Here is a 12500-nt window from a genome sequence, read left to right as displayed (position 1 = left end):
GTTTTTTTGTTTGTTTGTTTTCTTTTTTTTTCTGTTACATTTTTCAGTTCCATAATTTCTATTTGGTTCTTTATGACTTTTATCTCCTTACTGAGACTTTGTATTTTTTTCATTTGCTTCAAGGAAATTCACAATGATTATCGAAGCAATACTATAGTGGTTGCTTTAAAATCTTTGTTAGATAGTTCCAACAGCTGACTCTTTTGGTCTGAGTATGAGTTTAGTTTTTGCTTCAAATTTGACTTGGTGCTTGGTATGACAAGTGATTTTTTTTACTGTGCCTCAATAGATTGGATATCGTTAGGGGACTCTTGGTGCTAGTAAATCTATTCTAACAGGCTATTGTCCTGGTTTTGGTTTAGCATGTAACTTTTAGGAAAGACTAGGACAATTCAAAAGAATCCAGGCATCTGACAAACACAGGAACCTCTGAAACCCTGTGGTGTAGATAGCTATCAAAGTACAAATGAAGTTGTAATGTGATACATCACACAACAAAAGGCCTAGTGCAACCTCTGTCTAGAAGTTTCCCTTCCTCAGATATACCCACCTTGGAACAGGAACTTGATTACACATTTTGGTGTCCTTTTCACCTGTACAAATTTTTCTTTTGCTTATGCTTTTGCACAAAAATAGATATTCAGGTAGAATCTAAAATATTAAGTTTACTGTAAAATTCACAATGTGTTTTTTTTTAGCCCAAATATTTAGAGTTTTAGTTATGTCTATGAGGATTATCAAAGTAAGATTAGTTTTAGAGAAAATGTAAGATAAAAACCTTATGCATTCTCAATATAATATGAGAAACTATTATTTATTGTAGCGCTATTTTTCGTAACAAAAGGCTATAAATAACACAATGACCATTAATTGAAAACTCAATGAATAAACTCTGTAACATCTATACAATGGAGTTCTATGCAGTTGAAATTAGAAAGGATGAATTTTCCTACAACTATCATTTATTAGCTCTCCATAATATATTGTCAAATATGTCTATAAGGGGTTGTGAATAAGTGTGTATGTGTGTTTACTTAAATGATAAAGATGTCAGGATAAACTATAACATTTTAAAAAAATTACTGTAAGTGGAAGAGAGATGGTAAAGACAGAGATAGAAGCTAACAATATGCATAATATATTTTTATATACTTTGGAGTTATAAAAATGTTTTACAGGTATAAAAATAAAATTAAAATTAAAACTGAAAGCAAAATAAACAGAAATGTGTCCCACATAACTTAAAATATAATAATTTGATTAGATATTCCAAGTAGAATTTATTTGTAGGACAAAAAATGTAAAATATTTTATCTGTTTTCAGTAATCACAGTTGATGTTAGTAACTATATTTTCATTCTGAGAATAAAGAGATTGAGTATGCATTATGGGAAAGCAAATAAGTAATTATACTCATCTCATTAAGAACCAGGATTTATGATTGGGAGAAAGGCTGCAGAGATATAAGATTGATGAGTTAGGTAAAATATCTGTCATCTTTAATTCGTACTGAGTGCAGAAGTATGAACTTCTAATTTATTTTCTCTTAAAAAAAAAAAAAGGAGGAAAAATATTTTCTAGTTGTGGCCATGAAAAAAAAAGTGTCGAGAAATGACCGAGTAGCAATGAGCAGTGATTGGACACAAACTACACAAGATAGGCCTAAAACACCTTGTCATTACAGAAAGCAGGGAAAACAAAAAGCTATCAGGGAAAACTAGGACATGTTATAGAGAACCTACAGCCAACTTGAATAATCTTTTACATAAGCCAAAGATGGAACAATATGAACATCAATATGAATTATAACTGCAACAGATTAGAGCACATCAAATGTATTTACATACATGAGTTCCTAACAGTATAGCTTTAAATGTTGTTTTTAAAGTAGATATTATTTTAAAGGTATTTCAATAATATCTCTCATTCCACGTGCTTTTCTTACAACTTAACTTTCTTTAGGAAGTGGGGTCTATATGTCCTCCCACTGGAACTAGATGAACCTTTCTGACCATCTCTACCCACTGAAGAGAGCCAACCTGAAGCTATAGAACTTCCAAGTTGTCCTCAAAATACAATGCACTCCCCCTCTTTTTCTCTTTGAACACTTTCTCTAGAAGTGGTAAGTCACCATGTAAACATTTTGACTGTTATCATAGTCTGGATGGCTTATCAACAACAGAAATTTACTTCTTATCAATCTGGAGGCTAGGAAGTCTAAGATCAAGGTATCAACGGATTTAGTGTCTGTGAGTGACAGACCTGCTTCCTGGTTCATAGATAATTGACTTTTTGCTGGGTCTGCACCTGGTGGAAGAAATGGGTGAACTCTCTGAGGTATCTCTTTTTTGTTTTTGATTTTAAGTTTTGTATTTTTTACGGTGGACAGTCATCATTCGCCCCAACAGCCATCTGAAGTCAACAGTTCTGATTATTAAAAAATCACGAAGTCGTATAAATGTTTTCCTCCTTTTCGAAAACCATGTTCATTTTCTCTCCACGAAACAGGACTGTCTGCAAAGCCTTGTACTGACAACGTAACCCAAGGAGCTAACTTGGGCTCATCAAAGTAGCGACACAGCTGTTCCGAGGGGAGACAGATCTTCTCTGGAAGTATGAAACCAGTGATTGCACACAAATAGGCTTTGGCCACCACTGTGCTTGGCTGAGGACGGCAATAGGTTGATATGAAGTTATTAGGCTCATTATTTAGTTCCGCGTGGCTGAAGACAGCGCCCAGCCAGTCCAGAAGCTCGGGAGCGCGGCAGGCCGCCTCTGGCGCCCCCCGGCGGGCGCTGCGCCGCAGCACCGGGCACTGCAGCTCGGTCACTGTGCTCAGGGCTGTTTTTTGGCTGATGCTCCTGAATTCGGTAATTGGAAAAGTATGACATCACTGTGGATTCTTCTGCACCTGTATGATGCCAAGCCAAAATAAAATCAAATTTCAATGGCTTCTTTTCTTTGAAAGACCAAGATATTCTTTCATACTTCTTAGAATTCAGGTGAAAGGATAAATCCATCAAATCAATGGAAACAATAAATTTCATGATTTTTCTGCCGGAATACTGAGATGGACGACCTTGAAGACCAGTTTCTTCATAAGTATCCTTATCCAGTGATAAAATGAATTTCATCTGGCAGCAGGGCCACAGTATAATCTTCATCGATATTTGTATTGTATGTTAGTGCACAGCACGAACCTTTCCTCACAAAGGTGTTGATGAATTCGTGTGTAATTAACTCACGAAGAGGTAAGTTCTTCACAAAGTAATAGGGTCCAGTTTCCATGACTAGGTCTTTCAGTTCTTTTGACAGAATCCCACATTCAGGAATCAGAAATGAAACCCTGTAGTTGTGATAGTGCGTCTCCACAAGATGCCGGTGGCGCGACTTGTCGTGGCCGAAGTTGGATTTCTCGCAGACCAGCAAGTGCCGGGGAACCTCCCCAGCCGACGCAGGGCGGCCATGCTCTCCCTGGCTCCGGCCCCCTCTCTGAGGTGTCTTTTATAAGAGCACTGAATTCTAGTCATGAATGCTCTGCCCTCATCACCTAATCATTTTCTAAAGGCTCCAACTCTAAATACCATCACATTGGGGATTAGGTTTCAACATCTAAATTTCAGGGGGACAAACATCAGTCTATAGGCTGACATGTTGTTAGAAAATCCAAATTAGTCCATATGGAAATATCACATAGACAGGCCTAATTCTTCATGCACAGAGGGAGGTGCCGGGCCAATCCCCAAATATTTAGTTTTCTGCTGTACCGGGTTTAGCCACACTGTCTGACTACCACATTAGAGAGCTCAAACACCAGATGAGAGATCTCAAACACCAGAATTCCTCAGCTGACCCTTCCCTAACTGATTCATGGAAATATGAGAGGTAAACAAATGATTGCCACAGTTTTAAGCCACCAAGATTTTTTTGTTTTTACTCTTTCTTTCTTTCTTTCTTTTCTTTCTTTCTTTCTTTTCTTTCTTCTTTCTTTTTCTTTCTTTCTTTCTTTCTTTCTTTCTTTCTTTCTTTCTTTCTTTCTTTCTCTTTTTTTTTTCTTTTTTTTCTTTTTTAAGCCACAACAGTAGATACTGGGAACAGTCACATTAGGATGTTAGGGAAACAACACTTAAAAACAAAAACAGGTAAATAAAGGGAAAGAATCAAGCATACATCCTGCACTTTCTGCACAAACTATATCTGAGGGTAACCAAATAGTTAATGATAGAAGTTTTAGGTTAGAAAAATATTCTGCTAATAATTGATGAAGAATGATTGAATTTTATAGGACTACTTTCAAAGCACTAATGCGTTGGTTATCTAGGCAATGACTATCAATTGTTGATAACCAGATAACTAGATATTATGTGCCGCCTGATGGAGAATGCAACAGGACTTAAAAGAATTCTTATCAAAAAAAAAAAAAACAGAACAAACTTCAACCTGATAAATCCTCTAGATATAACTGCAGTTTACAGGGACTATAGTAGATGTCGAACTGTGTTAACTGGGAGACTCTGCAGGACAAAACCAACCCTGTTCTTTACTAAATAACAAAGAGAGATAGAAGAGAACTTATAGATAAAAAGATATGCAATGGGCATATCAACCAGTTTGAACATTTAGACCTTATTTGGGTATCTGATTCAATCGTAAAAACAAAAATAAAAATGTTTAAGTTAATCATGAAACTTTCACAGCAAATGTGTATTTGATAATACATTGAGATTGTAATTCATATGTATCATATTGATATATTTTTTACAGCTATATGCTGAAATGTATATATGGGATTTGCTCAAAATTTTTTGAAGGAGTGGTGATAAAGAGTACAAATGAAATAAAACTAGCCATAAATTGATAATTGTTACAGGTAAGTGACAGTACATGACAGTGTTGTTCCATATTAGTCTTTCCCTCTTATATATATTTGAAATTTTTCATGATTAAAAACTTATGATGGGAAACCCTCTGAAATGTACATTGATCTCATAGAAAATATTAACTTTCATTGTTACAAATATTATACACATTCATTGTTATGAAGATTTGTTGATACCATTGATGATTGAGTGGTATCAACAAATCTTCACAACAATGAATGTGTATCATGATTGAAATAGGTGAATTTTAAATTTGAGATGTTTTTGTGTATCATATTAAGTTTCCCACTTTATATATATTTCTAAGAAATTTTACTCAGAACCAGGTGGTAGATGTAATGAATGCTTTTTGCATAAACAGTTGTATAATTCTTCAAACTTTTATTATTGTGAAATTATTCTATTATTGAAATTTTCTTTTATTCCTTGAATGAACAAACCCTATTTGGTATTAAAAAAAAGTTTTGCTCTAGATTTACTACTAAATTATGAGTATCTTAATTTGATTTGGACTTTTTGCAAGTATACTATTAAATGAAGTTGATCTATAATTTTCTTTTCTATATTTGTCATATTTTGATTTCAGATGCTCTGGTTGCATTAAATTAATTTTGAGGATTTTCTTTTTTACTCTATTCTATAGAATGGGTTGAAAAGCTTTAGCATTAATATGAAAGGTTAAGTGAACATATCAATTAAATCATCTGAACTCTCCTTTGTTTTTGGTGGTTTGAAGTAGAACTGAGGCTATCTAGAAAATTTTCTCACTTTTTTCTATGGTGATGCCTTATTTTTTGTTTTGCATCTTATATTTAACTTGTTTTCTTCTAGAAAATCACAATCCAAGCAGATTTTCCAACACAGTAACATGAAGTTGTGCAAAGTGTTCTTTCATCACTCTATTAATTTCTCATTTCAATTGATAGTCCTTTTCATTCCAGTTTTAGTTATTTTTGCCCTACTTTTTTTTTTCTTTTTTTTAATGAAGTCTGACTCATGGATCTTTAGCAGCATTAGCTCTTCCTTTTCCTCTCCCTCAATCAGCTTTTTGGTACAACTTATCAGTGTGGTTTTTTGATGTTCCAATTTATTTATATATTTTTCTGTAGTCTTTTGTGTTTTTTAAATAAATTCTAAACATGTATAATCCAAAAAAAAAAAAAAAAGATTTGTTGATACCATATAAGAAATTTGGTCTGACTTGGCTCTATTTCTCCTTTTCATTAGAGATATAAAATGAATGCAAATAAACAAGAAACTCTACATGCAAAAATATAGTTTTTGACCTAGTGCTAATTGGAAGGGGAGTTCATCTGTTTCTGGAAGGTAATTTTTATAATAAGTGTCTCCTGTGTTTTCCTCATCAAGGATTCAGTGTCTAGAGGGAATCAATATCTCACATTCAGAACATGAACCCTTCTTGAAGAAGAAAATAATTTCATATATATAAGTATATATACACACACATATATAATTCTGTGTCTATGTGTGAATATACTTTAAATACATATTTTTATAATTTAGCACTGCATTTTATACAGAAAATTTGCCTTTATACTTCACATTTTCCTAGTTTTATCTGTTTATGTCTTTCTTCTTTTATTAATTAGTCCATTCAGTGTTATTTTGATCCAAGCAGACGCTCAGCATTTAGGAACCATCATTTTCATTCAATCTAGGGATACTTTGTCTTTGAAACTTAAGTATAAACATCTGTCAACTTCTATATAATTCTCTTTTTTGTTTGTGACAATAAATCAGACTTGCAAAAAATCATTATTAAAAGTTTCTCTGTTAAAATATGCTTTTTCTGTTTTTATACATTTATATGCATTCTTTTTTTTTTTTTTAAAGATTTTATTTATTTACTTGACAGAGAGAGACACAGCGAGAGAGGAACACAAGCAGGGGAAGTGGGAGAGGGAGAAGCAGGCTTCCCGCCGAGCAGGGAGCCCGATGCAGGGCTCGATCCCAGGACCCTGGGATCATGACCTGAGCCGAAGGCAGCCGCTTAACCAACTGAGCCACCCAGGCGCCCCCATTTATATGCATTCTTAAACTTCATCTTATATACTACTTACAAACATATAATTGTTAGATAGGGGTAACTGTATTCAAACATTAGCATAAATGGAAGAGAAAGAAATCTTTCCACACTTCTATTTCATGTGGATTCTTCCAGCGAGTGATGAACCTAACTTTTAAGCCTACAGACTTTAGTTATCCTACCACCTGTACAATGTTTAGGTCAAGTATTGCATCCCTGCCCCTGGGAGTGAGGCATCTCTCCAGAGAGTTAAACCCTCAAGAGAGGGCTTGGGGGATTGGATTCTCTTCCTCTGTTATTTACCAGCCCAGCTCCAGGGACAGACAGATATTGTGCACAGGCTGAACAGAGGTCATACAGAGGTGACTAAAGTTCATGCAAAGGTAAATATAGAGAACATGTTCCGGAGTAAATCTTAATCAAGGGATCTTTAGGGAAGGTTATATTGTGCCCAAACTGACTACCTACATCCCAGGACTATAATCAACCAGTGGTTTCCCTTTGAAACATTGAGTACTTGTATGTATACGCGTTCAAAATAACCTCAGCAAAGTGAAGTGTTCATTTAAACTTTCTCATTAAAATACTAAATTTGCACATGTATCTTACTCAAGAGGGGATTTTAGTTGCCTTATGGTAGAAATTATAGATGAGAGACCATTTTTGGTGAACATATTTCTAAAAATATCTTCCTAAACACAAATGTAGTTCATCAATAAGTGAATGGAATAAAATTAAGTACCAGGGTGCAGCTGTTATATTCATGTACTATATGTGGAAAAAAACAAGCAACTATAGCAAATATATATTTAAATCTCAAAGATAATGAGTTAGAAATGATAACTTATGCATACAGAGATCTCCAAAAGTAATCATTATTGAGAAATTCTTAAAAATAGTGTACAAAAAAACTTATAAGAAACATGGAAGATAGTGAAAAGAGATAAATCTGACTAAATACCATTTCTGACATGATAATTTTACAAAAATCTGATAACAGTTCTATAGTTTTTAAATATCTTTATATTTCATATAGGTTAATAAGATTTTGCCATATTACAAGAACATTTAGAATATTAGCAATTATTATACTTGATATAGATTATATTTAGCAACAGCAAATCAACAATCTCAGAATCCCTATCTTAAGATAGTCATTATCTGTGGATAAATCAAGCTGTATTTAGCCTAAGATGAGTGCTTTGACTTGAAATTTGTTTTTTATGCAATCATTTCCTCCATCAACATCTAGTTTTATGCTCACAGTAGGAATTGAAAAGACTGCTCCTTCTTCAGTCTCTTCTTGGTGATCATTGATAGAGTGATGGAGGGAGTTTCAGAAGTCTGAAAATACCCTTGGCTTCCAGCTCCATTTTTGGTCACTAAATACACTACCATACCCTAATTTATTGGACTTGTTAAATAACCCGTGAGAGGAAAAATAACGCTTCACACAACAACAAGGAAATCTAGGTACAGAGTAAAAGTTTTTGTATGGCAAAGAGAATGAGAGGTCAGCATGATGCCATACACATTCATTTTCAATTCGTACAAGACTTCACTCTTTGCATCTATTTTTAATCAAACAAATAAAGCCTGGGACACAAATTTATGAATACGTACATTTTTTTAGTCATTCTTACATCTAGCTTGTTATCCATATCTGCAAAGTGACTGGCAAGTGACAAAGCAAGTGAGGCAAGATAAATTCAAACACTTTATTCTCCTTCCTAGAGATCTTTGTAAACAAAATTAGTGTCTATAAAGAAATATAGAACTCTCATGTGCCTAAGTTCAAGAACCTCAGAGATACTCTATAAGGAATTCTGAACTCAGTAAGGAACTGCCAAAAGAAATGCATTTAGAATAGATAAAATGACATTCTCTGAAAATATCCCGAGGCTTTCTGTGAAAACTGGAAAATGCAAACATTTATTTTCATCAACACATCTGATTTGGTGACTCTATAAGATAGATATCCATTGTGAGAACTGGAATGCTATTTTTGATGCATATGAATATTTGTTTGTACTCTCTATATTGTATATGTCAATTTGTTTCTGTCTTGAAGATATCACTTTATGAAATAGTGGTAATAGTTTTTCTAATAGGGCACATTATCATGGCATATTATTAACTAGTGAGTGCTGGCAACACATGTATTTAACTACCGAGATTTGACCAAAATTTTTATTGATTTTTATATCTTTTATATATAAAATCTGTTATACATTATATTTATATGTGGGTGTGCTTTCTATGAAGCATATAATGTCTAAGATTACCTAGAATTTAGCAACTCAGCTGGTGAAACTAACACCAAAATGTCTAAACTTTGTAGGAAATTTGAAATTCTGCAAACTGCTTCTTTTGAACCTTTGTTATTAACAGTTTATTTATTGAACTTCATCAATTAATTGTGGATTAATTATTATTATTTTAACTTTGCAACATGTTTAGGTAGTAAATGGGAAATAATTTTGCATTTTCCTTTATTTTATGGTTTTATTCATTAACATTCTGGCTGCCACATGATATTCTCACAATTACTAAAAATAAAACTGTTCAGTTTACAGGGCTTCTGTTGTCCACTTTTTTGTGGGTGTTACTTGTTTAATTACTAATTGACCTCTTGTTTTTGTGTATTCAGAACACTCAAAATATTACATTTATTAAATTTTACATGAAAGGATTCCTGTGTATGATAAACTACATGTTATATATTAATATGAAACATATTAGCAATAATTTTAATCTATTTGTAAAATCTGAATATATTGAGAATAAATGATAAGTGATTAATTTGCTAAGAAACTGAAAGCTAATTATTATATAAAATTGAATTATGTTCCATAACAAATATCATGTTATCGTTAGGCACTTAGAAATTTCCTCAAGCTCATGAAGAGAGAAGATCAAATATATCATAAGATGATTTTTAAAATAATAAGGCTTAAAAAATGAGGCAGCACAACAGTGTGATATGCTATAAATTAAAATGTTAATTAAGTAATAGCCCATTAATTATATACACAACACATACACACATTCTTCTATTGCCTCTACACTGACTAAGGGATGCTGCATGGGCTGTTGATTTTTTTGTAATATGTTATATCTGCATCTTCAAGATAAATTAAAATACTATGTAAATAATAACTGTATACACACTCAAAGCCTTGAACTCTCTATGTGCCTTTAAATACTCTCTGTGTGCCTTTGGACTAGTCACTTAATCTTGGTAGACTTCAATTTTCTTATCAGAATATTGAAAAAAATGTTGAAAAATATCTGTATCACAAGATTGTCAACAATTAACTGATAGCAAGCATATGAAGTCTTTGATATAGTACATATCAATACATGTTCATTATGATAATATAATCATAATACTATTAGAGTTGATGATAAATTATTTTATGTCATTATCTAGACCTCATATTTTCAAAAGCCATTCTGTTCTCTTAATATCAAAATAGTCATAAAAGCTCTTTTCCTGAAAATCTTTCTTAAGCCAATGTCAAAGGTTTCAAATATAATTAGAATGTCATTGTATTCGATGATTGTGAAAACAGTCACACAGATGTAGTAAGAACCAAAAGTCAACTATATTGACATAAGTCATTAAGCACTGATTTGCTTTCTGCCACTGATACGCTTGCTGCCCTGTGCCTAGTACTTGTCAAATATTAATTATACCTAGGCATTATGATATCTATGCTGCTGTTCTGTATTTTATTTTCTACTTTACTTCTCCCAGCTCCTCACTATGCACTCAAAAATAACAATTACAATTTTTTAGAAGCAATTTAGCATAATAATAGTTGAGCCTAAAATCCAAATGATGACACAGTTGTGATGTTCTTTAAGTGTAAATAAATTTTCCTGGTTTTCTAGATATTGGAAAAAGACATTTAACACTTTCGAACTTATTCAGAAACTTTGAAATTATGAGTTGTATGAAAACAAACTTAATGAGTCATTTATTAAAAGCAGTGATGCACAAGACTCTAAAAAAGCAATGATGTTGCTTCCATTGCTCTAATTTACTGTGTATGTTAATAAATATAACACATTCCTCCAACCCCAAATTTGGCATAACTATTAGCTTTTTTCCAATTAAATTCTGTTCATAAGAAAATAATGTGTCATCCTTGTTTTTCTTCTCCTTTCTGCAAATAAGAAACAAACGAGCAAGCAAATAAAACAACAAGACAATGAAATTTACTTGTATCTTAAATTGTATCTTAATTGACCACTCAATTATTCAAAACTTAATTATTTGATTTATTGACTAAAACATATTACATTTTGGAAATGGGAAACTAGGCCAGTCGTAGAGCTTTGACTCTGTAGGCATAGATTATCACGAATTGAGAAATGTTGGGTTTATTTTGAAAGAAATCTTAAAGGAATAAGTCACAGAGTAGTTGCCAGACTCAAAGGCTATACTTTCTCTCCAGGGTAACTTCTTCCTTGAGCACTGCTGGCTATATTTTTAAAAGGTAAAGCATTAGTCTCATAGTATCTCATAATAATATCTGTTACTAGAGATTTTAAACATTAAAAATAGTATTAAAGGGGCTTAGAGTGTGACAGCATGAGGCACTCCCTGAAACTGCTCTCCAGTAAAACTAGTATTACTTAAAAAAAAAAAAAATTGTTTAAAGTCTCAGGATATGGTCACAGGGACACACAGACAATGAAGATACATTTATTCAAGAAAACCTAAAGTACTATAAGAAGGGTGAGAATCTGTGGTATTTATACTGAGATTCACTCCCTCACTTGCTCCTCCATACTCAGCAAGATAAAAGTTGCATTACAGGTGGATGCAACCAAGAATACCGGGTTACCTCTTCCCAGAGCTCCTGGTCAGAGGGATACATCTTCCTAGGAGGGGTAAGACATGAGCATTTTTCATTCTGAACCCAGCCACAGTTGCTGAGGCTGTTATAGCTGAATAGCCCCAAGAGGTGGGGATTCCCTTTTTCCACTCATGCCCAAACTGTGAGATGGAATTTCTACCTTGGGTACAGTACCACTGAGAATACTGGTATCCTGACCACATTTGCCCAGCTCCTAAGGTATTGATTGCACACTGAGAGAGACAGGTAAGAAGACCTTAGGCTACTGCTCTCCACTCCCCCAATCATACAGCACTCAGTTCCTAAAACAGCTTTGTAACTCATAGAGAAGCACACCATTGTCCCCATATCCAGCTCCAGAGATGTGGCTCAGAGGTTTTTCCTTGGGTAGGGGGATGTGGAGGAAGAGAGAAGCAAGTCCTAAAAACGATAGCTCTTAATCTCTTCCCAAAGGAATTGAACTTGAAATAAGGCTCAAGCCTAAGAAATGAACAAACAAAAAATAGTGCAAGTTGTGGTGAAAGGGAATTAGGAGATTAATAGGGTCATTGGGCATATAGGCTAAACTGTAAGCTAATTACAGAGAAAGAGAAAGAGACAACTGGGAGGAATTCAACTAGGGTCTAAAAAAAAGTTTAATAATTAATTTAAGGAATTATCTCTTCAAAGGAGCCTGAATTTTATTGGTTTTGTCTGTGGATCAAT

The 12500-nt window shown here is 33.5% G+C and overlaps 1 pseudogene; it reads right to left on the bottom strand.

The window, feature by feature from the left end:
- Positions 1–2376: 2376 nt before the first annotated feature.
- LOC118532030 (ribonuclease P protein subunit p40-like) lies at positions 2377–3467 on the bottom strand (annotated as a pseudogene).
- Between the last annotated feature and the right edge of the window lie 9033 nt (positions 3468–12500).

The sequence above is a fragment of the Halichoerus grypus genome, chromosome 9 (assembly GCF_964656455.1).
Source record: "Halichoerus grypus chromosome 9, mHalGry1.hap1.1, whole genome shotgun sequence".
Taxonomy (NCBI): Eukaryota; Metazoa; Chordata; class Mammalia; order Carnivora; family Phocidae; genus Halichoerus; species Halichoerus grypus.
Note: the sequence above shows the minus strand (reverse complement) of the source record. Positions and strands in the feature narration are given on the sequence as shown.